This window comes from Podarcis liolepis (assembly GCF_965112155.1).
Source record: "Podarcis liolepis genome assembly, chromosome: 6".
NCBI lineage: Eukaryota > Metazoa > Chordata > Lepidosauria > Squamata > Lacertidae > Podarcis > Podarcis liolepis.
The window spans coordinates 59,410,719-59,435,650 of NC_139559.1; the positions used below are offsets into that span (position 1 = coordinate 59,410,719).

The 24,932-nt window shown below is 41.2% G+C and overlaps 2 long non-coding RNA genes across 3 annotated transcripts in view; both read left to right on the forward strand.

Annotated features, from left to right (window-relative positions):
• LOC310710045 overlaps window positions 1-24,932 on the forward strand; it is a 98,490-nt gene that overhangs the window by 7,143 nt on the left and 66,415 nt on the right. The window lies entirely within an intron of this gene.
• LOC310710047 lies at window positions 1,131-16,884 on the forward strand. Of its 2 annotated transcripts, none has more exons than XR_014527758.1 (3): window positions 1,131-1,235; window positions 15,019-15,093; window positions 16,777-16,884. It is a non-coding gene; the product is annotated as an uncharacterized lncRNA (long non-coding RNA). The 2 variants fall into 2 exon arrangements; XR_014527759.1 differs by having other exon boundaries at window positions 16,771-16,868.

The window sequence follows — 24,932 nt, forward strand, 5'->3', positions numbered from 1 at the left end:
CTATAATACAACATAGCTGTTGTGGGGTGTGCCACAGCACAAAATGGCTGCCACAAGCAAAAGAGCCCAAAAAAGAGACAAGGTTCCAAAATAGTCCAGACATGCCCCCCTCCCCCACCATCAGCTACCTAATCAAGGGTGGGGAGAGGTAACTACACCACCACACTCATCCACAGCTGAGAGGGTGGGGGTCCAATGCTTGTATCCAACAATATGAGAAAATGTTTAAGGGGTATGTTTAGCGTAAAGGTAGCTGAGCCAGTGCAAACAGGAACTGGGCAGGAAAAGATAGGAGTCTCTCTCATGCATTGTGGATTTTTGAGGGAATATTTACCTATCATGGTCAATGCATGTTGTGGAGGGTGGGGTGATTTAAAAAAAAAAAATCAATCCTCCTGTCAGACTGGGAATATCCCATCCCTCACCCAGTTTAGGATATTCCACCATTCTTCAGCAGAGTTTCTTTTCTTTCAGCAAAGTAAGCCCATGTCAAACAAAGCTTTAACAATACAAATTGTAACACAGTATCATACTGTCTGAGAGAAACTAAAACAACATCATGAGGCAAGAATGACAGTTGGCCTCTCTAACTGAACACCCAAAGGGAGGGGCTGATTCCAGAGCACAACACAAAAGCCCCGCCCACCAGATGCCAGACGTTTTACTATTCAAATAAGGCCCCAGTGTTTTTCTTACAATGCAGGAGGTACTTACAATGCAGGATTTAGGGCAGCACAACTGTTTCTGCTGCACTCGGTGCCATGCTTAGGGTGCTGCATGGCATCCAACTATACCATCATGAATTGAGCAGAGTGGAGGGTGCCAAATTTTGGACTTACATAGGATGCTGCTGAAATTTGAAAGACCGAAATCTGCCCCTGCTACTGTGCACACTGGCACCCACAGAAGCTATCGCCATGACCCCTGAATTACAATGAGAGTAACCAATTATCTATGTAAAACAGTTTCATATGTTTGCAGAGAAATTGAGTGATCATGATTAAATTTGAGGAAGAAATGGCTAAATATCTTTAGACCATCAGGAAAAAAATGGTTTAGACATAAAATGTAAGATTCTTGTCTTACCAAATATTCTGGCTCTGCAGATTTCAGACATATTGTACTCAGGATGAGCCCTTCTAGCCACATATATTTGGCTGATTTCTTGCTTCCAAAATGAAATATGAACAGGGAACTCTGAGATAAGCACACAGACACAAAGTCAAGACAGCCAAGTGAATGCAATTTTTTTAATGACTGCTTAAGGTAAAAGCAGAACTTCTAAGTTTAAAAATAGTTAACACATCACAGTTGCCATAAATATGATGCTGGGTGGGAAGGGAGAAGCCATTAGCCTGATAGTGTCCTTCAAGGCTAGGCAGCAGATGGTTGGAAGAATCCTCTGGATTATCAAGTCTAGCTTTAGGGCTTCCTTTTCTCCTGAGATTCATTTAAGCCTTTTAAAAATATATTCACAGGCTGTTTGACAGTCGATGACAGAATATGCTTTAATGTGGACAGATATCTAGGTTAAGAGACTGGTCTTCTTGTTACATAAACAGATATTACACACACACACACACACACACACACACACACACACACACTGAGAACAATATTAACACCATGACACTAATGTAAATCCCGCAAATATGAAAAGAGGTTGTCTACCAAATTATTTTTGACTTATCAGTTTGTAGTCTGAAGGAAGCCCTTTTTATAACCTTTGCTATGAGACAGTGATGCAATACCCAATAGTCTTTGCTTTCTGCAGGGCAAAGACCAATTAACCATTACCAAGTATGAGGTAGCCATTTTGCGAGCAACCAAGCTAAAAAAAAAAGTGATTTTTTAAAAGTCAATGTGCAAGAATTCTCAAGGAAAATGTACAAGAACAATCCAAACATTTAAAAAAATGCATTTTCTTCTGAGAAGCAGGATGTAAATTAACTACCATTGCCTGGTAGACCGTTAGGAGTCATTTTTCTCCCAGAGTCAGCAGTTTTCAATGTACTAGCCATGCAAAGGTTTTCAGTGGATCTAAGCATGCTGGGACTGCAGGGAACCTTTTAAAAAGATAATCTGACTCCACATGACCATTTTGAAGAATAACCAGAAAACATGCCTTAGACGCTGACAGACCAAATGAACAGAGCAGCGCCCACTCAAGGTGCACAGTAGGGGAAATGTTTCTCACGCACTCCTACGTAAGTCACATAAAACAAATCCCATAATTTTGGGAAATGCCTCACAAAAATGATTAAAATAAAAATGATTTTCAAATACAACTAAATTATGTCAATCTTAAATTTGTTCATTGATTTCCCTGGCCCCCTGGGTAGAAGGTGAATATATCCAAGTTGTTTATTTATCAAATGTTTGTTAAAACAAGCCAGCAAAAAGTCTACCTGCTACAGATCTTTACACTCCAAGTTTTTGCTGGCAAGTCAGTGCACTATAGTGAAACCTGCAGAACTATGGCCGCATCTGCACTATAAATTTAAGCAGACCCGGCCCACCCATGAGGCAAGCTGAAGCAGCTGCCTCGGGCACTGAAAGCCTCTGAGGCGATGCCCCCATGGGCACCACCTCTGCCATTGGTGGAGGAGTGGCACTGGCACAAGCACTGACTTCAAGTGAAATCTCACCGAAATCTCACAAGGTCTCATGGAGTGTGTGAGAGATCTCAAGAGAAATCAGTACCGATGACTGTGTCACTTCTCTGCTGGTAGCACAGGCAGCGGGGCAGGCAGCAAAGTGCAGGGTGGCAGTGGCAGGGCAGTACTTCCCGTTTTGCCTCAAGTAGCAAAATGGGATGAGCTGGCCCTACATTTAAAGCAGTATCATATCACTTTAAACAGACATAGGCTCACCCCAAGGAATCTGGCAACTGTGGTTTGTCAAGGGTGCTGAGAGTTTTTAAGAGACCTCCTATTCCCCTCAAAATGGCTTAACTATCAATCCCTTTTCTTCCGATGGAACTCTGTGAGCTCTATGAGGGGAATAGCAGTATCCTAACAACTCACAGCATCCTTAACTACCGTATTTTTTGCACCATAACACTCACTTTTTTCCTCCTAGAAAGTAAGGGGAAATGACTGTGCGTGTTATGGAGGGAATGCCTACGGGTGGCATACCTACGGATTTTCCTCCTCTAAAAACTATGTGCGTGTTATGGTCGGGTGCGTGTTATAGAGCGAAAAATACGGTAATTATAGTTCATGAGGTTCTTTGGGAGAAGCCACAACTGTTACATTACCTACCTATCTGTTTCCAGGCCCAATCTAAGGTGCTGATGTTATTAACCTTTAAAGCCATAAACCATAATTTAAGGATGAGCTACCGTAAGTCACAGGCTTCACTATTTCTCCCCTCCTCCTCTCGCACTACATGTTCACTTATGTTTTAGATTAATCACAGCTTGTTGTAAAGTTTGCACCTTGATAAACTTAACCATAGTTTTTTTAAAACCAACTAACTGCAAACCATGGGTTATGAAGCTGACTTGCTTCAAGAAAACATAGGCAAAACTAACCACAGTTTAGGGTTTAGATATAACACTGAACTGAGGCTAATGTAAGGCAGAAGCAGATGCTTCCAATGCCTTGTGAAGGAAGGAGCATGGAAGCCCAAGGCTTGCTGCAGGTAAACCACAAAATGCTAAGCCATGGTTTAGCATTATGTTCAAATGTGTATATTTTTACAAACAACAGAAATGCTTTATTGAGAGAGATGGACAGTGCCCTGTCATTTTGGCCCAGAATTCCGTTAAATAATATTCCATTTCATGCCACTGTGTGTGGAGGGGATGGGGAGAAGACATATGGAAGGAATCTGGAAAATCCAGGTGTAAGCCCCCCCACACACACACACACATTGTTGATGGGTCATGTCATTTCACAGACAATAGTAATAATAGTGATGATGTGCTAGCTTCCTATTTTGGACCTTTTGTATTTTCCCAGCATGTTCTACCAGGGGCATGAGCCTGCTGGGTGACCTTCCTCAGAAGAAATTGACAAGGACAGATCCCACAATTATTAACCTTTCCACTTGTTTCCATAGTTTATTGTGACAAGACAATGCAATAAGCTTGAAGGTAATCAAAAAGCAATTTTGTAGTAGTGAGCTCAAAATGACAAACCTTCCCTTTTCTAAATAAATCACCATTATTCCCACATGGCTCATGCTTGACAAGTTTGTTTCCTTAGTAACAGAGTACTTAAACAGGGGCTAGGTACATCTGCATTATCTCTTTAACCGTAGATGTGGAAAAGGAGGCAATTGGTCAATCTCTCTCCCTCCCTCCCTCTCTCTCTTTCTCTTTTCTTGGAACTGTAACGAATGAATCTGTCAGCCTTGCAAGACAATGGGATGGTTTTTAGCAAGACAAGTGCAACAGTCCCCAGATAGCCACTTGAGTGTTGAACAGTATTCATGTACTCCAAGGGCTTCTGCAAGAACACTGGCTAAACGGAGTTTAATACTCTCCAGTGTTTGCTCAATAGCTTGGCTGATGCTAAGGTCAGCTGCCTTATAAATTATGGAACAGATTAAGGCGGTTGGGGCTTACAGGAGGAAACTATGAGGCTATGCAGTAGGCAAAATGAAACACGGGGCAAGTCTTGTTCAGATTCAGTGGGGAAAGGTAGGTATGTGTCCGCGGTGCTGATTTTGAACCTTCAACTACATCACTGAAAGCGTGGATTTACTTTCACTGTCACAGCACAGAGCATCGCCTCTTGTCGATACTACATGATCATTTTGGATGGTACTTGAAACATGGTGCTTGACCATATCAATAGCTCATATGCTATAGCATACCCTCAAAGTGGTCAAACAACATTATAAAACAAAAGCTTTTGCAGATGGTATTGTCTTAACCATGGAACAACCTTTAGAAGGTATACTAGAATTATTAAAGGAAATAAATGAATTTGGAAAATTGGCAGGTTTTAAAATAAATAAAGATAAAACCAAAATGTTAGTTAAAAACATAGATAACCAAGTTAAAATGAAATTAGGGGACTTTACTGGCTGGAAAATAGAGAAAAGGGTGATTTAGGAGTGTGGGTATCAACAAACAATCATAACATCTATAAATATAACTATGTGAAAATGTGAGGGGAATAAAGATATTGATATATAATAATAATAAATAATAATAATTTATTATTTATACCCCACCCATCTAGCTGGAGTCCCCACTCTTCCATGGGGAGTTTTTTTGTGGGGATGCCTAGCCCTTGAACTCACCCCCAAAGCCCTGGCAGCCCGGAACATGTCATCTTTTAATCAGACAACTTGGAGCGTGCCTCCATTCCCTTCGCAGCAGACCAGAACTGCCAGAAGGCCCTTGGCACGGGACCTCAGTGTCCGGGCAGAACGATGGGGGTGGAGACGCTCCTTCAGGTATACTGGACCAAGGCCGTTTACGGCTTTAAAGGTCAGCACCAACACTTTGAATTGTGCTTGGAAACGTACTGGGAGCCAGTATAGGTCTTTCAAGATCGGTGTTATGTGGTCTCAACAGCTGCTCCCAGTCACCAGTCTAGCTGCCGCATTCTAAATTAGTTGTGGTTTCCAGGTCACCTTCAAAGGTAGCCCCACATAGAGCGCATTGCAGTAGTCCAAGCAAGAGATAACCAGAGCATGAACCTCTCTGGCGTGACAGTCTGCAGGCAGGTAGGGTCTCAGCCTGCATACGAGATGGAGCTGATAAACAGCTGCCCTGGACACAGAATTGACCTGTGCCTCCATGGACAGCTGTGAGTCTCGAATGACTCCCAGGCTGCACACCTGATCCTTCAGGGGCACAGTTACCCCGTTCAGGACCAGAGAGTCCTCCACACCTGCCAACATCCTGTCCCCCCGAAACAGTACTTCTGTCATGTCAGGATGGGGCAGAATGCAATTATCATTAATGGGGAGAATCTCAGTGATAAAAGTGAATATTCTCCCAAAAATGCTATTTTTAGTCCAAACAATCCCAATCCTTAATGATACACAATGCCTAAAAGATTGGAGAAAAGACCTGTCTAAGTTTATCAGGAGGGGAAAGAAACCTAAGATAAAACATAGGATTCTTATTGATATATAAGACAGAGGAGGTTTTGCACTCCCAGATTTGGAATTGTACTGTATTTTGAAGCTGCCTGCCTGTGTTGGATAAATGACTGGATATTGCTAGAAAACACACAGTTGCTTGATTTGGAGGGTTATGATGCCAAACAAGGCTGGCATGCCTGTATTTGGTATGGCAAAGTGGGAATACGTAAAAGCTTCGCCAACCATGTTATTAGAAAAAACTTAATTAGGGTGTGGGAAAATACATTTTATTAGAAAACAAAACACCATGGTGGTTATCCTCAACAGAAGCTGAGACAAGGAAAAATAGTAATATGAGTGATAACTGGGGTACCTATAATGATTTGTTAGACTTTTTAGAAGGAGAACCAGAAATGGGGGGGGGGGAATGAAGAGATTAAAGAACATGGCTAAACTGTCATCAAATCAATTCAAAATTTAAGGTAGATAAGAAATTGGGATTTGCAGAAAAACCATCATAATTCAAAAAAGAAATATTAAGATGTGGAGTTAAAATTTATCTAAAATGTATAGGATTGGGAAACTAAAGAAGAACTCATGAAATCATCTATGATCAAATGGGCACAAGATGTGGGTCATAATATTGATCTGAACCTGTTGGAACATTTGTGGAAAATAATTTTAAAATTCACTGCTAGTTATGCTTTAAAAGAGAACCATTTAAAAATGATCCACAGGTGGTACTTGATGCCAAGTAAACCAGCTAAAATGTTTAGAACTAAAAGTGACCCAAGCTGGAAATGTAAAGAAACAATTGGTACATTTTATCACTCATGGTGGTCTTGTAGAATAATAAAAGAATTCTGGGAGATGGTCTATAACCAACTTGAGAAATGTTTAAAAGAACATATCCTAAAAACCAAGAAGCTTTCCTCTGGGAATAACAACAATTCGGGTCCGCTCGGACCACCAGGTCCCACCCCCACCTCAGCGTGATGTGGGATGGAATCACTGTAAAAACAATATGCGGTATCAAACAGTATAGCCCTTGCCTTTTCAGAAAGGAATGGTGAGTTCTGTAAAGTGTAAAGTGCAAACCAACAAAATAAACGCTGGACATGGATTAGCAGACTAAAATGCATAGGGCACAGTTTGCCTTTGTTGTAACTTTGTGGGTTATATTTAAAAAGACAAGTTATGGTATGTTTGCTTAAGAAAATATCATGCTTCTTTCATACCTAGGGATGCTCTCAGTTACTCCATTTCAGGCATGTCCTGTCTTCTCCCAATGACTAGATCTTGTGCCTAGATATGAGAGTCAGTGCTTGCTGAATGGTCAGTTCCGAACAAGTGCTTCCCCCTGTCTCCCTGCAGTCTCCAGTGTCCCCTGAAAAACTTGCTCTAGAGGATTGGGGTAACCTCCAGCAGAACATGGAAGGCAGCACTGCTGCCTGTAGGAGGAGAGGAGGATCAGATCAAATCTCTTCTCCTCTCCTGCCGGTGGGAGTCCAGCTAAACTTTTACAATGTTATGATGCTATTGCAAATAACTGGATGAAAAGATTAACAAAATGCTGCTTGCAGAACAAAAGATAGAGGTTTCTGGCAGGAAAAGTGCTGACTCAGTAAACCATGCATGTCTGCCAGAGTCTGACTCAACCTGGTATTATTGTTTTTATGGGCTAAATTCCTGTTGGAGACCCGCAGAGGGTCTAAGCCAGAACTCATTGACCTGGGGAGCAATTTCTACACTTCCAACAACCCTGGACAGTTATTTGCAAGCCTGGATGAAAGTGTAAAGTGCTTGGTTCCAAACATCCCTTGAGATGTCTGCAAAACTAGTTTAGCAAAGCACGCTCTGATTTTTCAACAGTAGCTAAGGAGAGGTTGCAGAGATGAGAAGAAGGTGGCTTAAATTCAAAGAAGACATCTGGGCTACAGCTTGTGGTCATTGCTTTGCCATGAGGCTCTGGTTCGGACAATACACTAAGGGTTAGAATCATAGAACTGTAGAGCTGGAAGAGTCAGCTAATCCAATGCATGCATGAATCACAGCTATCCAGCTAAGCTCTACTCAGACAAGATCTATTGAAATTAATGCTAAATTAGTTATGCTTATTAACTCCAATGGGTCTACTCTGAGCATTGGATACAACCCATAGTCAGACCTTGGCTTAGGGTAATGTGACAGTAAAAAGGACAATTGAGGATCCAAGTTACTATACAGCATACATAGTTTGACTTACCATATCATGTGAACTTACAGCACAGTGGCAACTGTGGTGTCGCCCCCATTCCCCTGCCACTGTGGATCATACCCCCTACATTTTAGGTGTGCCTTACACAGCCTGAAAGAAGGCAGGCATATTATACTGTCTCTTTGACCCAGTGGGAAGCTCCCCTCCTCTTGGAGGTCGGGAGCAGGATATCTATAGTCAGAGGAAACAAAAATTTTAAAAATCCTTCCAGTAGCACCTAAAAGACCAACTAAGTTTGTTATTGGTATGAGCTTTCGTGTTCATGCACACTTCTTCAGATACAGTGGTACCTCGGGTTAAGTACTTAATTCGTTCTGGAGGTCCGTACTTAACCTGAAACTGGTCTTAACCTGAAGCACCACTTTAGCTAATGGGGCCTCCTGCTGCTGCCACACCACCAGAGCACAATTTCTGTTCTCATCCTGAATCAAAGTTCTTAACCTGAAGCACTATTTCTGGGTTAGCAGAGTCTGAAACCTGAAGCGTATGTAACCCGAGGTACCACTGTACACGGAAACAGAAGTCACCAGACCCTTATATATAGTGAGAGGGTGGGGAGGGGTATTACTCAGAAGGGTGGTGGGAATGGGTGAATGGCTGATAGGTGTGGTAAACCTGTTGACGACTGTTAACGACTGCAATTGGTCTTACAGGAAAAATATCCCTACTTGGGGATTTTAACTTTTTCTAATGCTCTACAAAATACCTTTGAGTGTTGTGGGACAGTTGGTCATCACCATTGACTGAATGCTGAGTATAAAGAGGTCAAATCAGCTTGAGGAATCTGAGTCTGAATTAGAAATAAAGCTTATACACATGTCCTAATCACATGCCCTCTTCGTTTATCCTCTATCAATGCCATCTGATTAACTTGCATTGTTCATATTCATCCATGGCCATAATATGGCCCTAGTTAGTGTTCACATCTGACTGTTTTATTATTTTGATCCATAATTTCTTTTTCACATCATGCAATAATACTCTCCAGGCAGCTCATTTGAAAGTGATTACTGTACTCTGTGGGCTATAAAACCCACCTGGCCTTATTACACAACCAAAGGTATGCTGGGTTAGCAATTGCCCATAAATGCAATGCCTATTGTGTCTAAACGCTTAATTATATTTTCCGTTTTAATTCTGCAGCTCAGGTAGCATGGGCAAACCATTCTCCCTAGGAACATACTTTGGATTTTCTCTCTCCCCCTCCCACCTTTTTTATGGCAAGTGCTTCTTTCTAGTTTGTCAGCCTACTTGTTCATTGACTTGTCTGAAGATAGGAAAATGCTAGATGCTACATGATCCAGAGTAGAACTGGTTAGTATGGTCTTGTATTGGTGGGAGGAATTTTTGTCAATGTGCTAGTTCTGTTTATACCCAGTGCTTTTTTCTGTGGGGACGCATACCCCTAAACATTTTGTGAATCTAAGTTTGACCTCATTGAGGGGCAGTATTTCAATATGAGTAGGAAAGTGAGAGTACCCCTAAACATTTTTTTTTTAAAAGCACTATTTATACCAGCTAATTGCTAGTATTGAATTTTAGTGTATCTTTACTCCATAGCACATGAAAATTAGCAATGCAGGCAAGATGGCAGCCCTGGAACACATCTGGAAGTAAAGTTGCAAACTCTTATTTCCAAAGACCCTCTTTTATTTTCCCCTTCCACATAATGAAGCCCCTCCCTTTCACATACACTCCTGTGAAATTCAAAATCCTATTTAAGATCAATTTTTTCCATGGGTTCAGAAGCATATTGGGTTCCAATGATTTCTCATAGTCCTTAACTCCACCACTCTCAAGGACACTGGGTATTGGGGTTCGTAACATCTGATTTAGAAGGAGAGAGCTTACTGTTTTCAGGCATAGAAACCTCAAGCCTGCTTTTGGCGTCCAGATCTAAATCCATCTGTCCAACCATAGACTGTTCTATAGGGAGCTGGGACTTTTTAATATTTTCTTAGAAGCTACCCAGAGTAGCTGGGGTACAAGTAAGAAATGATTGTTCTTTTACATTCTCTATTTTATAGAGATATCATATTGTAATGCTATGCTCACCCACTTTATTTCCTCTCTCAGACTAGATTCTTTCATGTCTTAAGGTATGAATGTATTAAGTTTAAGGTGCCCATGATTCCTACCTATGCTCACATGCTGTTCTGCATTAATTACTGGAATAATTAGTCAATATAAGCTTTAAGTCTCATAAGAAACTTTTGGAGCAAGTCCATATGAGAATTGTTCTTGTATAAGATAAGGGGCATAGTGAGAACAGTATCTCCAAGGGAAATATCTCACTGTTCAGGGTAGTGTGTTCAAGGTATACATATGCAATAATTGATTGTGACCCATTGGTTACAATGTCCCCCTGATTTAATTGGAATTCAGCTTGGCATTCTCTGGAGTGCAATAATAGAGTTGGTTTATCAAACAACCGGCCAGAATGAAAGCACTATCCTCCTACCTGGCCCTTTCCAAGGTACTGCTAGTGGACAGAGGGGAGAATGAAGGGTTAACAAATCTATACTTTGTTTGCTTTGGTCCATTTGTGTCCATTTGTCATCCCAGTGTCAGCTTATACTCGGGTGTCTGTTTTCGAGCAAATGTAATTACAAAAGGAAAATAGGCTTGCCCATGTGAAGAATGACACAACAAAGAAACGAATTAAGTTCCAGTAATTGTACTACATGATGATTTCAATGTGTTCATTCAGAGGCTAAATACCATAACCATAAAGATTTTTCCCCTCTTCCCATGGCCATCAAGGATGATTTCTTCTTTAATACCACTGTTGTCTCTCTACCAAACAGTTCCTTGGCACACGGACATTGCTTATTTATCTATACATCACCTTGCACCTCGTCAACACACCATCAATATTCATCAGACTGATCCCAGGCTGCTCTGCTTCTCTTTGTTTGCAGATCTTCCTTGGGACAGAGATCCTATAATCTATATCTCCTCCGGTAGCTTTCCCACCATTGCCTGCATAATTGAAAAGTCAATAACATACAATTTAGAAACCCATTTCGCTTAATCTACTAGAGGTTTGTGCTGGCAGATTGTGAATGTCACACTAATGGTGAGAAAAGGATTTTGCATAATTGTGAGCTCCAAAGCAAACAACATATTCCAAGCTTCCAAGACCTCATATGTGGCTTTTTATGGTGTTTAAAACATCTCTAGCATAACCCACTGTTGCTAATTTCTTTCAAGACTCCTTATACAACTGAGCATCACCTTAACTGTTAGTCGTAACTAAGCTATAGCTTTTCTGCTACATAGGAGAGGGGTACTATGATGAATGATATTAACATACCCTTGGTGTTAAGAAAAGAGTACCTCTTTATACTCAGCCCCAAAAGACTTAAATTTCCTCTGGTGATACATTGCCTCACCAGATCCATTCAGATGAATCTTAAGACTTTCTTGTTTGGACAGGCCTTTGCAACATTAATTTCCCTTCTAATCTGGTCAGAATTTATTTATTGTGTCTTTTATGGAAGCCTTTGTTGGTTTTGATTTTATATGCTGTATTCAGCCTTGTTATTTATTTATTTTATGACAGTGTGGCTTCTAAAACGAATTTAAAAATAATAATAAAATGGAAGAATTGTTATTTCCATCTTTACCATTTTGTGAAAGCAAAAATCCAATACCTTGCAAGCGTTTTCACAGCCAACCATTTTCACTGTTCATGCCTCTTCCACACCAAAGATGGGTCTGTTGCACACAACATCTGGAGGACCTTCCTTAAGACAGTTCATGGCCTGACCCTGCTATAGTCAATGAAATGTCCTCCAGTGATTTTCTCCACTTCTCCAACTGCTAAAGCTACAAAGATTATCTTGTGTGAATGGAGTGGACTCTGCCGTTCATTTGTAACAGGGCTCCTGCAATCCTGGTGAATCACATCGTATGAATGAAATCCATTATGACTGTGTCAGTTCCAGAGTTGTCCCACAGAAATAGCATGGCCTTTGCCTTTATGTGCCTTCTTCTCCTTAACAAGAGAAAATAACTTCATTCCCCTCCCCTCCCCCCCCCCAGTGGAGTGCTTCTTTTCATATGCATTATTTAATGTGTATTTGGCCAATTCATAATGCCCTGGTCATATCTCAGGTCAGCACTAAGAGAAGCATTAATGTTCATGCAGTAGCTGCTTCTCTATCCCCAAAAGCTCTGGGTACTTACATTTTATAGCCCAATTAATTATTTTGGTTTAGAACAACTCCAATATTGTCCACGATGCTCCCCCAGAAGAAAAAGACAAATAAAACTCCCAATTACCCAGGATAGTATAGCACCTCTGACTATATATCATTATGAAGCCTTTAATACAAATGCTAGATTTTCATTAGCTAAAAGCCTATTTGTCCTTAATGAGCTGTTAAAGACCAAGGGCAACATTCTCTTTTGACTTGCACCAGCATCCTCTCATTATCCAAGGGCCTGCAAGATTAGAGGAGAGCAAGAAATGAGAGCAGCCCCAGCCCTCAAAGTTAGCACTTGTGAAGCAGTAGGATTTCCAGGTCCAGACCTTATGGCCCTGCGCTCCTGGAAAACATAAATGCTCTTGAGGGATGCGCACCTGAGCAGCATAGAAAATGCTGAACATGGCATTACAGTATAGCATCATTGTTAGTACATGTATCGGCTTACACACCTTGTGGGGATTAGTACCAGTGACATCATAGTACTGCCGCTCATCATTAAGTTAAACCATTTTCTTGTGAACACAAGGGACTGTCTTATACTTGGTCAGGCCGGTCATTTATCCGTCAAGATCCCAGTCTCATTTAACCATTTCTACATTTCTTTAACCATTCTGCATCAATTAATGCAGAAATAAATTGCATTGAAAATCATCAAAGGGGATAGAAAAAAAATCAGTAGGGCATGCTTTATTGTAAATTTACTTTTACAGTTACCAAGGGTTGTTTGAAAGTGCCCTTTCTATTATTCTACTGCTGGATAGCTCAGTTGGTTAGAGTGTGGTGCTGGTAGCACCAAGGTCGCAGGTTCGATCCTCGTACGGGACAGCTGCATATCCCTGCATTGCAGGGGGTTGGACTAGATGATCCTCAGAGTCCCTTCCATCTCTATGATTCTACAGTGATACCTCAGGTTACATACGCTTCAGGTTACAGACTCTGCTAACCCAGAAATAGTGCTTCAAGTTAAGAAATTTGCTTCAGCATAAGAACAGAAATCGGGCTCTGGTGGTGCGGCAGCAGCAGGAGGCCCCATTAGCTAAAGTGGTGCTTCAGGTTAAGAACAGTTTCAGGTTAAGAACAGACCTCCGGAACAAATTAAGTACTTAACCCGAGTTACCACTGTATATCTCTAGCGGTCTGCACTCTGCAGCCTTTCCAGGTGCTCAGATCTCTCTCTCTCTCTCTCTCTCTCTCTCTCTCTCTCTCTCTCTGTGTGTGTGTGTGTGTGTGATAGTTTTAAATAAACAAACAGAGAAGCGTTTTATTGAATGGTAAAATGAAGTATTACCCTTAAAAGCAAAACCAATGACTGCACTGATCTTGGGTGCTGAGTAGCTACCCTCCTTGGCTTTCCACACTTCATTTAAAACCATCCTGGGGTAACTCATTCCATGGGTTCCCTGCCCCCCACAACTCAGAAGTACAGCCAGCTAAGGCGGCTGTCAAACATCAAGGAAATGTTAAATGGGAAGAAGAACACACACATACCATACTGAGTCACACAATGGGTTCATATAGCTCGGTTTTATCTACACTGATGCAGGTGGCGCTGTGGTCTAAACCACTGAGCCTATTGGGCTTGCCGTTGACAATTCAAATCCCTGCAATGGGGTGAGCTCCCATTGCTCTTTCCCAGCTCCTGGCAACCTAGCAGTTCAAAAGCATGCCAGTGCAAGTAGATAAATAGGTATCGCTGCAGCAGGAAGGTGAACGGCATTGCCATGCGCTCTGGCTTCTGTCATGGTGTTCCGTTGCACCAGAAGTGGTTTAGTCATGCTGGCCACTTGACACAGAAAGCTGTCTGTGGACAAATGCCAGCTCTCTCAGCCTGAAAGCAAGATGAGCACTGCACCCCATAGTCGCCTTTGGCTGGACTTAACCATCCAGGGGTCCTTTACCTTTTTACCTTTGCACTGACTGGCAGCACTTTTCTAGGTTTCAGACAGGGGACATTCCCAGCCCTACCTAGAGATGGCAGGGATTATACCTGGGACCTGCTGCACACAAGTAAGATGCTTTAACATTGAGCTGTTTTAACATGAGCAGCTGCTAAGGTGATGCCTGCCAGGTGTGGAATTTGTCTTCCATTGGCCCCAGCCAGCATAAGAAAGAACTGTGGGATTTGTAGCCTACAGCATGTGGAGTGTACCAGATGTGCTACCTCTGGTTTGTAGATATATATTTTCCTGGTTTATCATTCCAAAAGCAATGCAGTAATATTAATCACACAGGAAACCCTTTGTAGAAGAAAGATGCAGATGGGAAATTAAGAAAGAGTGCCTGTGCCCTATCTTTATTCACGTCTCCCACATCACTTACAACAGCCAATCTAGGTGGCATCTGCTTTCCCTATTATCATTCTTGTTTGCCATCCTGACATGAAAAATAACAGAGAACGATACAAGTACATGCAAGGTCAGACACACAAGTTATATTTTAGAAAATGTACCAGTAACCTTCTCTGCACAGTAATTAGCTTTTTGTAACCTTTAATATTAGACAAAAATGCACATGGCTGAAAGGAAGGCTAATCAAAGGCGCAGGATTGAAAGCAAAGAGAATGAAGGCAGGCAGGTGAGTTTGTCTTACCACTCTTCAATCCTGACTCACACAGCAACAATTAATAATGATAATAAAACGTACCCACGTAGGGCTTGTCAAATAATTCCACCAGGGACTTAAGCTATCAAATCTTGTTAAAAGCAGCATTAAACACTCACCTTTTCCAACACTGACTTAGCCATGGAAGCCACGCAGTATGTATGGAACATGCAAGGCAATACAAATAAACCAAGATACTTGCAAGCAGCCAAATATGAATAAATGGAGAGAGGAACAAGTTTAGCAGTGGATTAGAAAGCAGTTCAAGGGATATCTATCAATATATCTAGGATCAAAAGGTTTCACTTTAAGAAAAGAGTTAAGGCGCTTAAAAATTCACTCATGCTCCAAAAAGCACGTAAATTGATTTTGAAAAACTAAGCAAAGAGGCATGCGCTGGCTGAACACATGAAACACATTTACTTCTCACTAGGTATTAGGGAGCAATTCCACTCAGTTTGCATTTTAAGGCGAACCTATGTAATTCGTGCTTTCTGAAACAATGCATAAACTAAAATACAGCCATTCTTCAAGATTCACACTTCTTTAAATCTTGCACTGCAGTTTATCAGGCAAATAATACGTAGAAAAATCCACATACTAAAGTTTGCAAAAATGCATATATTAATGAAAACAACATACAAAAAAATAGCACCCTTGTGCTACTGCGGGTCATGTGGCAACCAACATGTGGTTTCAGCACAACAGAAGACTTGTCACACTCGGAAAATGAGAGAAGGCATAAAGATGGACCCATGTGTACAGTGTTACCATAATAGCACTAATTTATTGTTATTATTTATTAAAATTGATATATAAACCTATACCCGCAGGTGTCAGGCCGGTTATAGCTGCCCAGAAGGTATTAACTATTGGGTATGCCTTCCAGAGGAGACAGCAGGTTCCTAGAGCCCCACAAAAAACCCCAATGCTTTTAATTCAAATAGTGCAGACTGCTTTAAGAACACAACGCTCCTAGGTTTACAGAGATGTGATTTGAAAGCCATGGAACTAGCCCAGCATTTGGGGGGGGGGGGGTGCACCAGCCTCACATCCATATTTTGATATAGCTCACTTTGAAAAAATGCAGACAGGATGGCAGGGAACTATAATTTCTTTGTGAAAGCTCCTAAATCTTCATGGCTTGCTGTTAGAGGGCTGACATTTACTGTTTTGGAAGTGCTTGCTGTTTCCATGGCATTATAGATGCTGTAGGGCACTGCAAGAGCTATGTATCCCACATACATATACAAGGGAGCTGGAGGCAATCCTTTGTTGAAATCTGGGCATTTTCTGGGACCCAGCAGAGTAAAACTCAGGCTTTCTCTGTTGACTGCATCCCAAGGTCTGTTTTACCTTGCTTATTTCTCCTTTGATTCCCCTTGCCACACTGGACAATTTTAATCAATGCCAAACATTGCACAGAAGGCTGCTAAGTGAATACTGTCTCCCTGCTCCCCCTCCACAACCAGCATGCGTTGACTACAAGCAGTTTGGTGTGCCTAAGTAATCTACCGTGAATCCATAAATAAGTCTTTTAAGTATTCTGTAACCAAATAATCCAAATTGACTGTACCAGGCTTTGCTATCAATGTACACAAAAGGAAGGCTTACCTACTTCAGTTTCGTATAACACATTCTGTTCCCAAGATTCAGGTTTCGAATTTATTGTTGTTATTCTTGCTGTCCGAGAAATGGAGTATCAGAGGAGAACATACAAACTGGTGGCAAGATCAAAAAGCACAAAACAAGAGCCACAAGAATGAGGGAGCTGAGTCTGACAAGCCTGGATTTAGAGAAGCCATCCTGGTTTCTGATTTGAACCTGGAATGTCCCACTTTTCCTTAGGACATCCCTATTTTCATCAGAGAAATGATGGAGGGTGTGGAGTTATGCAACCCTTGGGCCAAAAAGATAAGTAACTATACAGCCTTTAGAAGACAGCTGGAGGCAGCCCTATATGGGGAAGTTTTTTTAATGTTTAATGTTTCATTCTCTTTTTATATATGTTGGAATCCATCCAGAGGGCTGGAACAACCCAGTCAGATGGGTGGGGTATACTACTACTACTACTATTATTATTATTATTATTATTATTATTATTATTATTATTATTATTTAGGACATCCCTATTTCCATCAGAGAAATGTTGGAGGGCATGTTTTCAATAGGATCCCATGACACTCCATCACTGCATTCCTCATGCCCATCACTATAGCAATGAAACTCGTAACCAGAAGACAGCTCCGTGTTGTTCCTCCAAGTACAAAAATACAGCACATGTTACTCTGGGGGAAAGCGATCTTTTTGAAAATGAAGTGCAACCTGGGTGGACTCAGAACAAAAACTGTGCATTTAATGCATTAGAAACTGATCATTCAGAAAGCCCCCCCCCCAATTTCCCACAAAGCAGCACACAGCAGCAGGCCCAGCCAACAAGCTCTCCCAAGAACGCAGCGCTTTCGATTTTCCATTATGACTTGTGACATCGCTAAATTTTCAGGACAGTCAGATGGTGCCTCTCCTGAGAAGATGTCACTGTATCAAAAGGAAATGAGACTATTTAAATGCAAGGCTCTACACACACTGGTAAAATGTGAAAATGAAACTAAGTCAATGCATCTTCACAGGGAACACGGCATGACGTGCAAGAGGAATAAAAACAGTGTGACTGCATGTTACGCTGGACTTAAACAGCCCACCGTGTCGGAAGCCAAATGTGTGAGAGGCATAACATACACCTTGAAGGTAATTCATTTCTTCCAGCTAGATAGCTATTAGCTAAAATTAGCACGCAAAGAAGTATGCCAATGGATCATTTAGGATTTGAGAAGCGCAGAGATATTTGGCGTTGATGCAGGTAGAATGCTACGGATATTAATTTATGGATTATATGGATTCCATTATTTGAGGTAGAGACCCTGTAACCCTCTCTCTTGGCCTCCAACTTGATGCTTGAAATTGGCACCACCCAATGTTCAGGACCATCCTAGGCACGTCTGAGAAACTGCATACATATAATTATAAGAAGGAGCAATAGGGTGGTGGAGGGGGAGGCTCCTTTGCCTCGGAAACACATTTCCGCTGTCACTGAAAGATGTGGAGGAGTGGACTGGGAATTCGGGCAAGAGCAAAAGTAGAGCTATTAATGAGCCAAAAGGGTTGACATGAGGGAAGATAACAAGTGGTATTGGAGTGCATGATAACCACCTCTCATGCGTTTGAGGGGCACCAGGGAAGAGCTGGTTTGTTTAAGAAGAATCTAATTAGGAGCAGTAAGATGGAAATGGAGGGGTATAATTAGCCATTTTGTTAAAGAGAGAGAGAGAACAAGAACAGCTTTGTATTTATCAAATCGTGATATGGTTGCCAAGCAGAGGGTATACTCTTTGTTGAGTTGCTTCAAGCTAAGTGAATAAAACCCTCCATAGGTGTCACATGTTAGGTTAATGGGATGTTTACAGTGGATCATGCTACTTGGTCATTGACATAGGAGCTCAGAAAAATACAGAAGTGTTGGAAGTTTGGGTTCCTGCTTTTGGAAAAATACTGTTTGTTAAGGGAACTGTATCACTAATCATGCAAGTATTGTGCAAAGGTATCCTTAAAACCAGCACCTGTAAGCAGACCATCTTAGCATTTGCAAAACACAACCAATTGACCTGCACCAAGTTCCAAATGGTTGAGATAACATCCCTGGGTGTCTCATGTGACAGAAGACAATTAACTGGATCCTGGGGCCCAATGGAGACATTGCTATTCCAATATGTGCAGTGCAATAGATCATTGAACTGACGGGCTGCAGGGACTCCAAAAGGAGCATTCACAGCATTAGGGATGTCTTAAGGTGTATTGATAAAACTGAGCAACTATCAATATATGCTTAAAGAGCTTTCAGTCTGCAATAAGCAGCCTAAATGGAAAATCCCCAGTAATTTCTGTTTGGAAGTCCAGTGGCTTCTTGCTGAGCAAACACACTTCAGTAAGCAGAGCTGGTTAGTTCTCCCCCATGCAGAAAGAGAAAGAGAAAGCAAAACTGGGAGAAGCAAGAGCAGTGGTTTAAGGTGCAACTCAGAGCATATTATGCTGCGATGTCAAAAACCGAGCATTTCAGTCAAGGGGTGATGGTTCAAGTAGGGTAATAGTCAGAGACAGATCCTGAAGCTGAGGCTCCAATACTTTGGCCACCTCATGAGAAGAGAAGACTCCCTGGAAAAGACCCTGATGTTGGGAAAGATGGGGGGCACAAGGAGAAGGGGACGACAGAGGACGAGATGGTTGGATAGTGTTCGCGAAACTACCAGCATGAGTTTGACCAAACTGCGGGAGGCAGTGGAAGACAGGAGTGCCTGGCGTGCTCTGGTCCATGGGGTCATGAAGAGTTGGGCACGACTAAATGACTAAACAACAACAAATAGTCAGAGACAATCTGCTGGTTATCAGTCGGCCACATGGCAGAATGGGAAAATAACAAGAAAAGTGCAGACTACTGTATTTAAACAACTCATGTCAGGTTATACTGAACCACATTTACAGTGTTTACATATTTATTTCATGGGGGGAAATGCTTTCCTATTCCTATATTCTATTAAGCAGAGGCATATCGGATGAAAGAAAGACAAATGACTGAGGAAGTTAAGATGACACTATTCCATCTTAGAAAAGCAATAATGAAACCAGATTGTTAATATATAATGTATTAGAAGTATTTGCCTCCAAAAATCACGGTTAAATTACTGAATATTGACTACTATAATACACTATATGGAGGGCTCACCCTTGAAGACAGTTTGGAAATTTCAGCTTGCCCAGAATGCGGCTTCTATTTGAAGCTAGTTGTTCACTATATATAGCAGCAATTCCTTTACTATCGCACAGTCTATATCTGAGTTAAATTCAAGTTTCTGATTTAGACCTTTTCTGCCAAGTCTTCTGTTACCTTTACAGGGGTGCCAACATGAATAAAATACTGGGGGGCAGGTAAGCCCCACCCCACATAATTGATCACAAGATGCGGCACACATGCACAATTTGAAAGGCGCTGTCTGTCCATCAAATTTGGGGAAGTCTGGCCCCATCAAATATTTTATGGGGGGTGAAGGTACCTTGGCCCCTAGGAATTAGGTCCTATGAACATTTAAGTTTTCCAGCTTTAATGCACTGCTTGTATTAATGTTTAATAATGGTACAGTGGTACCTCGCAAGACGAATGCCTCGCAAGACAAAAAACTCGCTAGACGAAAGGTTTTTCCGTTTTTGATTTGCCTCGCAAGACGAATTTCCCTATGGGCTTGCTTCGCAAGACAAAAACGTCTCGCGACTTTGTTTTCTTTGTCTAAAAACAAAGACATGTTTTGTTTATAAAGTTAATTTATTTTCCCTTCAATTTTTGAACTGCTCTTTACAGTATGTGTGACTTTAAAGAGCAGTTAATAAACTGTTGTTGTACCAAATTTGGCTTTGTTTGGACTTTTTTTGACCATAGGAACGCATTAATTGATTTTCAATGCATTCCTATGGGATTTCATGCTTCGCAAGACGAAAAATTCGCTAGACAACAAAAATTGCGGAACGAATTAATTTCGTCTTGCGGGGCACCACTGTATTTGATTCCTTTCTTATATGGCACAATGTTATTGTTTTATTCTGTAAATCACTTTGAGGGACTTATGGAGACCAGCATGGCTAAATCTATATAAATAAGAATGAACATCTGCGTAAATAAAATTCCAGCCAAAGTTGAAATCAACTTTTATCAATGGGCATCCAGTAATCATAGAATCATAGAATTGTAGAGAGTTGGAAGGGATACAAAGGGTCATCTAGTTCAACGCCTTACAATGAAGGAGCAGTTCAGATGTGTGCATTTTCTTCCACATGATGTATCCCAACTCTCCAGGGACACAGGGACAAGGTGAACCAGAATATTTCACGACCCCCACCATAGATACAGCCACAGCCTCTCAGAAGCAAGTTACATTCCAGTTTCTGTGATTACAGGCCATTTCAATCATTCTGGAGGCCAAACCTGTTCCTACTGAAACGTTGGTATTACATTAGGTTTTCCCGGAAACAGCCAAGATGCATTATGCAGAGCAAATTTTAAACGACAGAATAGGTTGCAAAACTGAAATTAAATCAAGCTTATCCAACCCTATTTTTGGCCCGACTCCTGCAGGATTTCAGGCTTCGCATTTGCTATTCTCATGCACAAGATTTTCCTAGTCATTCTATTTCCAAGCCATCAAAGGATAAGAAGCTCTGGGAAGATTCTGATCTCTGGATACCTGACAGTAATAAATGATATGCGTAGCTTCTATGACAGCCTGCTCACTTGGTAACTGATGAGCTGGGGTCGCGGAGAGCTGAGCCCATGTATTTAGCAAATGACAAACCAGCTATGGTGATCGAATCTGTACGGATAGAAAGAAAAGCAAATATAGGTTTTTACACTAAACATGTATGATGGATAGATTCATCTTACTGTGCGCTACTCAGAGTCAAACATGTATTCATCCAGAATACATATGTAATTTGAGGAGTTTTCCTCAGAGATTGTTCCTTAAAACACTCGCTCAGATCTCATCTTCAAGAATGCCAGCAAACAGTGAAGGATTATACCCAAAGTCAGGAAAATATTTTAGTTCACATCCCAAATTAAATCCATAGTACAAAGTTCGGTTACTGTCATAAATAAGAGGAAGACTTCTACTCAACCAAGCAGTGGTGTAAATCAAAATGGCAGGGGAGGCGGGAGACACAACAGCCACAACCAGACTCCATTTATGAAAGGAACAGTAACTGCCACAATTGTTCTACAGAAGGTTTTGTTCTGTGGGTTTTTTATTTTTTAAAAAATAAAGTATAAGGGAGTACTTTCTTAAGGGTAGTTCATTTAAAGGACCATCAGTCCTTTGGGGCCGCAAGTTATAAATTTCCACCTGTGTCTTGTCTTCCACATTTGTCACTGGAATTATCATCACATTGAAAATATAGGGGGAAAGCTACAGGCATGAAAGAAACCATCCCAGCAGTATTTCAGTGTATTTCTTGAATTACTCCTTTTGTTTGCTTTTTCCCTTCATCGAGAACCCATGTCAAAATTGTGTCTTCTATATTCTGGGCTTCACAAGTTAGCTAAGGAAGCTAAGCTTTTTAAAGTGCACTGCTGCTTGTACAGTTTTCGGTGTGGGATGTTTTGATTTTTTATGTGTGTCATTGCTTTAATATTGTATTGGAATTTGATTTTTAAGAACAGGGCACTAGAATCCATTCTGGATGAAGGAGCAGTTTAGAATTTTTCAAAATACTTATAAACAGTCTAATAAACTCTCTTTAAAACACACAAGCATATGGTGGACAAGAAAACCCTAATACCCGTCTGCTGAACTACTGTCATTTCCAAATGATGGGATTTGTGAACCTTTAAGTTTCAAGAGGCATTTGGTAGAGTAAATCACTTTGAGTGAATAAATAGCATAGGCAGGTTCTCTGTGCCTGGCTTTTATAACACTTTAGTTTCCCTTCAAGGTCTCTTCTTCCTTTGTTCTGAAGCAAGCAGCTAACACTAGAAAGTGTCTTGAGTGCCATTTCTTTTTTAACCAAAGTAGTAGCAGTTAAACAAACAAAAAGCACCCATGACACGTCCTAGTCTGAGCCACTTGTTTGAGAGCATTTTTGATCTCATGGTCAGGATAGGAATAATACTAGCCCTAACCCAATGACAGCAGCTTGATACAGCATCCCCATGTATTGGATGACCTTGGAAGACTTGCTACAGAATGGTTGTACTCAACTTCCTCACTTTATTGGGTGGGAGAGGAGAACAGGGGAGTTGACGAAAAGAGCCTAGTTCCTACACTGGAAAGGGGAGTATATCCCCTCCTTAGAGAAAATAAGACTAACATCCAACACCATCCTATGGAAACAAGACCCACTGAGTTTCACTCAGAGTAGACCCACTGAAAATGATGGGCATAAGTTTGCCATGCCCATTAATATGAATGGGCCTACTCTGAGTAAGTCCAACATGGGCTAAAATCATGTATACCATGGTGCTTACTCTCTTAATATATTATCTTTTAACTCCAATGTCCTGGAATACTTAAATATATATACTTATAATTACCCTACTGTTATTAGCACATCTCTTGAGATATGTGAATCGAAGGCAGTTATTCTATGTTCCCAATCTTCTATTAAATGGCAGGTGTAATTATGCACAAACAGATCACCTACAGACATTTCACAGTTGATGAAGCAAGAGCGGATCTGAAAAGTTCCCGGAAATATACAGGCCAACAGAAATAAACTATGTCCCATACAATGCATTCCCCAAGAACATGGCAGACTTAATACTGAAAGCCAAGTCTCACTTTTAAAACCATTTAAAAGCCCCAAAGGAAGATGCTCAGGTTCCTCTGCCAAAGCCAGACTAAAATCTGAGGCTGCTTCGATGCATCAATTACAAAAGTCTAGCCGAGGCAGTCAAACTGCCATCTTGTGGTTAACAAATCTTGCTGCTATGACTCCAGTACATTAGTCCTTCCTCATTTATTCCATGCACGTAGGGAATAAATCTGAGGGCAACATATTCCAGGCAGGAATAAAGAGCTTTGATTCTCTGGAGTCTAAATATCCAATATAGATCAATGTTGCTAGAGGGAAAAAGAGAGAAATTTAATTACCTCAAGCTTTAAACCAAATGCAGAAGACAGTGGGGGAGGAAGTGTTTGAGGAGGGCAGAGGCCACCTAAGTGCTACATTGTTCGCAGCAACTACCCGATAATGGGGTAAACAGGCTACAACATGAGTAAGAAAGAGTGATTTGGAGGAATCGCAGGAGGATCACACTGGCAGACAGAGCTGAATGAGAGCTGAATGGAATCTGACAGAGATGTCCTAGAAATTAAGCCGTCAAAGGCACAGAAATATTCATTGTGACCAACTTTCGTTTGATATTTAGGATAGAAATCACGGCTTTCTGTGGGCTTTCTGGAGATGCCTCTTGCTGCTTCAGAAACAGAAGTCAAAAACGTACTGGACCTCTCAAAATGGATGCAAGGATGTTGGGATCTTGCTGGGTGTATTTCAGGCTTGTCAGGCACTCAGCACATTTAACAACTGTCAGTTGCTCTTGCTGCTACCATATGGAGCTCGAATCCTCCCTTCTCATTAACCTGATGGTGCTGTAGCATCGCATTGCTTGTCCTTACCTTACAGAAAACGGGTGTTTCTCGTGGGACTGTAGAGGAAAATGGAGATATACGGGTGGGGACAGAATATGGAAAAAATCCTCACTCTGTATAAATCACTGTGCTATTTACCGGTAGATTCCAGGCTTTATCTATACCCAAGCCTTTCCTCATCTTACCTGAGCTCCCACTCTCCTATTATTTTGTCCCCTACACATTCAACTGCCCCATGGACAATGTCTCACCGTAACTTGTGTTAAATTTGGTGATTTAATACAGGTTCACATTTCCAGACCAGCAACCCAGTGGTTCAGGGAGTAAAGCATAACCAGTTATTAAAGAGCACAGACCCAAGGCTGTAACCGAAACAAATCCATCGGTGTAATGTTGTACACATGTTATTACCCTCATGTGGAAGATATTATGACCTTTGAAGCAAAACAGGCACAGAAAGTGGTATAAGATAGCTATATGGTGCATAGAAAATAATATAAGAATAGTGTTATAGTAAGAACAGCATTATAACTGCATTGACAAATCAATTGGAGTCATTTAAATAAATATCTTTGGCTTTCTGTTTGCCACACTGAGTGAAGAGTTGGTCTCTTCTTCTAGCCT